Source organism: Pelobates fuscus, chromosome 3 (assembly GCF_036172605.1).
Source record: "Pelobates fuscus isolate aPelFus1 chromosome 3, aPelFus1.pri, whole genome shotgun sequence".
Lineage (NCBI taxonomy): Eukaryota > Metazoa > Chordata > Amphibia > Anura > Pelobatidae > Pelobates > Pelobates fuscus.
Window position 1 is genome coordinate 327,725,940 of NC_086319.1, and position 8,364 is coordinate 327,734,303.

The 8,364-nt window shown below is 41.1% G+C and overlaps 1 pseudogene; it reads left to right on the forward strand.

Moving 5' to 3' along the window:
* Window positions 1–1,853: 1,853 nt before the first annotated feature.
* On the forward strand, window positions 1,854–5,812 carry LOC134601214 (migration and invasion enhancer 1-like; annotated as a pseudogene).
* Window positions 5,813–8,364: the final 2,552 nt, after the last annotated feature.

Genomic DNA, 8,364 nt, shown 5'->3' on the forward strand with positions numbered 1-8,364 from the left:
ATTACGAACTTATTAAAAACAGTATCAAACATTGTTTGGTAGGGCTATAAACGGCAGCTGGGGCCGCAGTCCATGGTATCATCAGGTGGGTGAGTCAGGTGTGCCCGATCTCGATCCTCTGGGTACAAATGGATTGATATTAGCGACAGTCCAAGAATGGCTCCTGTCCGTTGGGGCCGCCTCTTTTGGTAGGCCGAGGGCCTGAAGGAAAGCCGGTGCTTCTGAGTTGTGTGTCAAGAGGTGTAGTTTGCCTGCTTTCTCAGCAATCAGTCGGTTCTGCCCCCATCTATATGTGATGGTATGCTCGCGAAGTTGTTGTGTAATTGGCCTGAGAGACCTTCTCCATGTCACGGTATGCCTGGAAATGTCTCTGAAGAAGGTTAATTGGGCCCCTTCAAAGGGAACAGTGGGTGAGCTTTTCGTGGCGCCCATGAGAGCCCCCCGATCAGAGTCTCGGATAAGTTTAATCAGAACATCCCTGGGAGCCCCCAGGGGCGCTTTAGGCGCTTTAGGGAGCCGAAAACAAGAATCCACTCCTATTTGCTTAGCTTGTTTAGGTAGCAGTAATGTGGCTATCAGCCTCCGGCAGTAGTGGGGTAATTCAGAGTCAGTGACTGCGTCAGGCACCCCTCGGATCCTCACATTCCGTGCCTTTGCCTTGTCTTCCAGAGTGGCTAGTTGTGTAGTCAGGGTGCTGCATTGCTGTTGTAGTGAGCTTAGGGCCGCATCTGTTGCAGCCTGGGCCACCCCTATACTTTTAACATCGTCTTCCGCCATCTTCACCCTCCCTGTGAGCTTGGAGGTTTCCTCCCTTATCAGGGCCATGTCAGCCTGGAACATGGCTTGTATCTCCCTTACTAGGGCCTTAATGTCGGCCTTCGTGGCTGGGGCTGAGTCGCCTAGCTCTGTGTGAGTTACGGGCTTCGCCTGTACCTTAGGTGGAGGTGAGTAGGAAGCCGTCTGGCTCTCGTCGTCCGACGAGGGCGAGAAATAGGCCTCGGCCGGCGCCATCTTGCTCGGGTCCAGCCGCATGGTCGGGCGCAGAAAAGCTCCGATATCTCGGGAGCCCGAGCCGGGATCAGCCTTATACTTTTTCGTTTTCTTGCCCATGTTGAGGGGCACACCGGAGGCGTTTTGTGGCTTCGTAGAGTTGCCGTTTTCGTCGTTATGTGGAGTTTAGGCAAGATACCCGGAGGAGCTGCAGCAGGACGCGTCTAGCTCGCTCGGGTGCTGGCTCCGCCCCCCCCCTGGGTTTCCTTTTTTAAAGGCAGTAACTGTGCTAACCAACTAATATATAAAAATTGTTTTCTTTATGTTTGAGAGGTATGCCATCAGCTGAAAGATCCGCTAATTTTGAATAAACACGGCCATTCCAGGGTACAAACTGCAGCATGAAGGATTTCGTTTTCATCCATAGATTTATTGCCGAACGCCCTCCCCCCCAACATATAACTACTACATCCTGTAGTGTAGAGTGAGACATTAAAACCACTTTTTTGTTTTATGTAGAATTCTTGCACTTGGGAGTGTTATTACTCCCCACACCACCACCACTACAAAGAGAAGGGTTGCAGTGGGATGGAGCACTTGATCTCTATTATTGCAGTAATGGTTGCTTTCTATCCAATAGTGTAACAAGTAAGTCAGCTTCTCAAAAAAACAAATTGACATATTCCTGGGATGAAGTCATGGTCTTGAGTACATATACTCGTATTTCAGGTTAGGTAAACAAAGATCAGGTGACATGCAAAATCCCACACCCTGTCACCAAGGCGGTGAGATACCTGGGGTAGCATTGATACAGGAGATATTTCTAGGTAACCAGCGTCATGTCATAGTAACTAGCTTTGCTGGAATGACTCTGCACATTTCTATAGCAGGTTTGTGCTCTTACCACGCCCACACCCTCTCTGCTGCTTTAAATAGGAAACAAACCCAGCCCCATCTTCATTAGAAAGCAGAACGGTTAGCAATGCAAAACAACGCCATGAAGATCTACATAGAATATTGGTGAGTTCGAACTCTGCTTTTATCCGTATTAAAGCAACAGCCATGTATATTTCTAGAACCCCTGAGGGTTCGTTCTTTGGAACACAGTGTATCAAACATGCTTTTGTTAGGCGGTTAGTACCCTAGCTATGCTATAGAGTGGCAAAGCGTCATGGGAGTTGAAGTTCTGAGATCTAAACCTTGTCACAAGGCATGGAGAGCTTTTTCAGTAGTCTGTACTGAATATCTTGTGCGTAAACTTGTCACTTGGGGAACTGAAGGGCTAAAAAACATTTGATTTCTTTAACACTTTAATCATTGATACAAACTGTCTAAACCCCTCTGCGTGCAAAATATTGGAAAACTAGAACATGAGTTTGATGATTTTACCAAATAACTCTTTACATTAAAATGTAAATGATTGTTTAATAAATGCTGTGGTATCATGTCCATTTTATTGAAGTCTGAAATAATAAAAATCCTCTGCTTTCTCTAAGCCTTTCCTGTAAATATTGTGCGACTATTAAATATTGACCTGTGTCATCATAAGGAACATGCAAGTAACTTGTGACTTTACCAGGAGTCGGTGCACTCTCAATTCTATAAATAGACCATAAAATTCCCTGGGATCATCTTGGCTGCATGCAGTGAAGGAAGCAGTTACAATGTGCCCTACTCTGAGTGTCTGATCATGCTCACACTAAAGCTATAAGTGCTTGTCTGTAATCTGTAGTGCCCCATCCCCCAGTTTGTGGCCCAGGTGTTCACTTAAGGGAGGTTTTTCTTGTATTCTTAAACCTGTTTTACTTTGTGATTACTCTGGTACTCTCTGTTGTTACATCTGTTTTGTTGTTATGGAATGGAAGTAATGATTTTCAAGTTGTGCAATACCATTAATATGTCACAAAGATAAAGCGTTTAAAGTGCTTTCTCCTTTTTTTTTTTTTTTTTTTTGTTCTGTCCAGTGGAAGCTGAGGCTATGAATCCCGCTATAGGGAGCTTGCATCTGAAATCAAGGAGCATGTACCTGAGGCGGAGATTGATGGAAGGGTTGGTAGAACCGGTGAGGAAGTATTTTACTGTATTTAACCCAACAAAAATTCTGAGTGATTACATTCAATTGTGTTAAACTAAACTGGATTATATTCGTAGGGACTATTATTATTATTATTATTATTATTATTATTAATTATGTGCCAACAAGTTCTGTAGTGCTGTACAATGGGTGGACTAACAGACATGTATTTACACACATTCTCCTCTTCCCAATGTGTTTTTACTTATATGCCACTACTGTTTATTGAAGAGAAAAAAAAAAAGTTGAAAAGCCTTTAAGGATTTTGTGGGAACGTGCTTCCCAATTTATTTTTGGACCAAGGCACATTTCAGTGGAAAATTTCTAAGGCATATCTTTTTATTTATTTAGTCATTCATTTTTATTCTTACATTTTTAGCCCATGAATGTCATTTTTCTTACTAGAGGGAGCTCTGCATACCTCTAGACAAAGTGTACCATGTTGGTCTGGTAGAAAACCACTGTTGCGTGGAACCCTGCAATTAAGAATGGGGAAAAACCTAATAATAATGTATATGTGTGATTTGATTATTGGCAAATTTAGACTTAGAATTTGTTTTAAAGTGTGTGTGTGTGTGTGTGTGTGTCACAAATGTTCACTATTCTCTGTAGTATAATTTTTGCCTGGGTTAAATTCCAAGATTGATTGCTCCCTGCCCTGTTTTTATTTGCTTTGCCTCTCTGGCTTCTCCCTCTCTGCAGCACTATCTGTAGGTTTATTCCTTGTTAAATTTGTTTTGTTATGCATTTGTATCCTCATGATTCCATTTCCCTTTGTTTTACAGGAAGCTTTGAAGTCAAAGTGAACGATCAGCTTATCTTTTCCAAACTAGAATGTGGTGGTTTTCCGTATGCAGAAGATGTAAGTGTTAAAGTGAAAGGAATATAAAACCGCCATATGAATGGGAGGGTGTTGGAGAATAGTTTGACTTGTAATATAGAACACATTTCATATTCTAAAAATATTATAGTATAACCATTTCTACAGTAAATGTTTGAATAATATCTTTTGATTCGTATATACTTTGAGTGTGAGATGACCTTGTTTTAATCACATTCACTGTATGTATGTATGTATGTATGTATGTACATGACAAGTTCACTTTAAATTTAGAACACTGACATTTAATAATTGCCTAACTAGCAGCTACACCAAGATATTTTCTTTATAGCTTAGTGAATAAACCCTTCTCCCTGTTTAAAGAAAAATGAAAAAATCTTTAGGACAATGGTATTTACATATACACAATATGTCTTAATCATACTGTACTGTAAAGCAAAGTGTATCTGAGAACACTAAAGGCTTATGTACAACCTTGTCAGTAAATAGCTGGTAAATTGCAGCAGGTACACATTACACCAGGTTTACAACAAAATGTTGCTACATTTTTTTCCCCTATTCTATTAATTCTAATGGCTGCAGCAACAGATGCCAACCACTTATTTTGGCAGCCCAGAAACACACACCAGATCATTCACACTTCATCCTGGGCAGCCAATAACAGGGAAGTAGCACCTAACTGATAAAAAATGTATCAACAAATTGACGTATAAGGTTTTAGGTGTCATTAAAGGATAACTATAGGGTCAGGAACACAAACATGTATTCCTGACCCTATAGTGTTAAAACCACCATCTAGCTCCCTTGGGCTCCTCATGCCTCCATAAATATAGTAAAAATCTTACTGTATTCAAGCCTGAAGCTGTAACTCTGCATGCTGTTAGACTCATAAAAACAAGCAGTCTGCTGACATTATCAGAAGTGGTGGCCTTATCCAATCACAGTGCTTCCCCCATAGGATTGGCTGAGACTGACAAGGAGGCAGATCAGGGGCAGAGCCAGCATAATTCAAACACAACCCTGGCCAATCAGCATCTCCTCATAGAGATGAATTAAATCAATTAATCTCTATGAGGAAAGTTCGGTGTCTGCATGCAGAGGGAGGAGACACTGAATGTTTGGATGCATTTTAGGCAGCCATGACCCAGGAAGGATCTCTAACAGCCATCTGAGGATTGGCCAGTGAAGTTATCACTAAGCTGTAATGTAACACTGCATTTTCTCTGAAAAGACAGTGCTTACAGCAAAAAGCCTGAAGGTAATGATTCTACTCACCAGAACAAATTCAATAAGCTGTAGTTGTTCTGGTGACTATAGTGTCCCTTTAACCTCTAAACCAGACTGGCGGCTGGTGTTAAGCATTTTGGGTGGGGAAGTCGGAAACGGGGTTGGTAAGCAGTCACTTTGTACTGATCAGTGGCTCCCATAGAAAATAATAGGAGTCATTGCTTAGCGACTGACTTTCAGTATTTGGAGCAGCTAACTCCCTTCCAGTACTGTTAAAATTTTGCAGACTCGTGCCTTCCACCCATGTGGTGTGTGTGTGTGTGTGTTTTGTGTTTTGGTTTTGGTTTTGTTTTTTTAACACATTTGCTGTCTTGTTGGGGTCACAGTAAGGATAAAATATTTCTAACCTTTGTATGGTCTTAGATCGTGGCAACACTGAAGAAAGTGAGGGATGGAAAAGGAGCTGAAAAGGTTACCAGGAATAAGAAGTCATGCTCTATCCAATAAGGCGAACCATGGAAGATTGACTTGAACACAGACTGGGTTAGAGACTGGAGCAGGTTCTGCTAATGACTGATTTCATTGAAAAGCAGATGAAATCATGAAACTCTTGAATCTGTTCTTTAAGGCTGTAGCACATCTGTTTCTTGTTTGACATACAATAAAAGTTATGAATACTGGTCATCTGTACTTCTTCCTATCACCACGAACTCCCCTTTCTTGTGTTATTTGGTGCATTTGTAAATATGGTTCCATGGAAGAAGTGCATCTCCTTGTGTGATCTAGTGTATGATGATGCCATATATCTATTCCCAAAACACAGTTCTCTCCTTCCTCTGGCTAGATAACCAAGTAAAGGTATTGATATTGTAGAGCTGCAGAGATTTTGGGTCCTTATTTATTTATTATTGCCATTTATATAGCGCCAACAGATTCCGTAGCGCTTTACAATATTATGAGAGGGGGATTTAACTATAAATAGGACAATTACAAATAAACTTACAGGAACAATAGGTTGAAGAGGACCCTGCTCAAACGAGCTTACATTCTATAGGAGGTGGGGTGTAAAACACATTAAGACAGGAATTTACAATCAAATAAGGTGGGCTGCCCTTTAGGAGAGGGCAAGAGACAGGTATGTGAGGTAAGGGTTAGTCTTGGAGGCCATAAGCTTTCCTAAAGAGATGGGTTTTAAGGCACTTCTTAAAAGATGCAAGACTAGGGGAGAGTCTGATGGCGGTAGGCAGGCTATTCCATAGGAAGGGAGCCGCCCGTGAGAAGTCCTGCAAGCGCGAGTTGGCCGTACGAGTGCGGGCAACGGACAGGAGGTGGTCACGGGCAGAACGGAGAGACCGAGAAGGGACATACCTATGGATCTGTGAGGAGATATAAGAGGGGCTAGAGTTGTTCAGTGCTTTATAGGTGTGAGTTAGTACCTTGAATTGACTCCTATAGCATACAGGAAGCCAATGTAAGGACTGGCAGAGGGGTGAGGTGTGAGAGAAACGACTAGAGAGGAAAATCAATCTAGCAGCAGCATTCATTACGGACTGTAAGGGTGCCGTACGGCTATTGGGGAGACCAATCAGGAGAGGGTTACAATAATCCATGCGGGAAATTAGGGACCAGGCTATGAATATACATTTCTTCTTTATTAGGAAGTGAATCTAATGGAAAAAAAATAAAAATGTATATACTACTGCATACAACAGTTTAACACCTTGCAGCCCTGGAGCTCACTAGTTTCATGGTAGCATAGTGTGACTGAATCCCCTACATTTTTAAAGTTCTTTTTAAACAGCTGTTCTGTTGTGGTTGACCACTGACTGAATAACTCCCATGATTCTATGAAATAGGCTGAGAATCATGGGAGTTGTAGTTCAGCAACATCTGGAGGGCTGAAGTTTGGGGAAGCCTGATCTAATGTATTCTGAGTGGTTTTTGGTTATTTCAGGAAAAAAAAGGAATGTGCAGTTTTCAGTTGTAGCGCTGCTGTAAAAAAAAAAAAAACATCATCTATACAAAGTACAGATAAAGGAAGCACAAATGTATCTCCCCTGAACTGTCTGACTGCTAACGGGGTATAACAAGATTAAATTATAAAAAGAGGACACAATCTTCACATATAAAGCATTTCAGCAAGCAACATTGCTTTAGGGGGTCTCCATTTAACTTTGATTATTTGTATGTTGTGATAGTGCCATTATCTCAGAAACCACAGACCCCCAGGAATTTTCACACAAAGCAGTCTCTAGTGTTTATATAAAATATTGTGATTTAAAAAAACAAAACAAGAACATCTGATTGGTAGGCCAGTTGCCTGTTCTGACGAATATAGGGTTGTGCTGCAATATGCAGATAATAAGACTATAATATAAGTGTGTTGCGTGCTATAAAACAATCAAGTAGAGCTTTAAAGGAACACTATAGTCACCTAAATTACTTTAGCTAAACAAAGCAGTTTCAGTGTATAGATCATTCCCCTGCAATTTCACTGTCATTTAGGAGTTAAATCACTTTGTTTCTGTTTATGCAGCCCTAGCCACACCTCCCCTGGCTATGGTTGACAGAGCCTGCATGAAAAAAGAAAAAACTGGTTTCACTTTCAAACAGATGTAATGTATCTCAATCTCTAAATTGAACTTTAACCACATACAGGAGGCTCTTGCAGGGTCTAGCAAGCTATTAACATAGCAGAGGATAAGAAAATCTTAATTAAACAGAACTTGCAATAAAAAAAGCCTAAATAGGGCTCTCTTTACAGGAAATGTTTATGGAAGGCTGTGCAAGTCACATGCAGGGAGGTGTGACAAGGGTTCATAAACAAAGGGATTTAACTCCTAAATGGCAGTGAGGCTGCAGGGGCATGTTCTATACACCAAAACTGCTTCATTAAGCTGAAGTTGTTCATGTGACTATAGTGTCCCTTTAATATATCATCAGATAAAAAAAAAAAAATCCATACCTTACATATTGCTCTGTAAATCATTCACATACAGAGAGACATATTCAGGCATAAATCACCTCCAACTGGACCAGATAAACCAATGATGCGGTTTGCAGTGATCAATATACAATGTTTATTAAAAAATACACACACGACTCATTAGTAAAAAGGTGAACCGAAACCATTCAAACAGAATTGCACAAGCAAGCATGACTTGCGTGTAAATCTTTTTCCTACAGTCTGACTTCTTCCTCATGGTCGAATGGTTATTGTAACAGAGCTCCC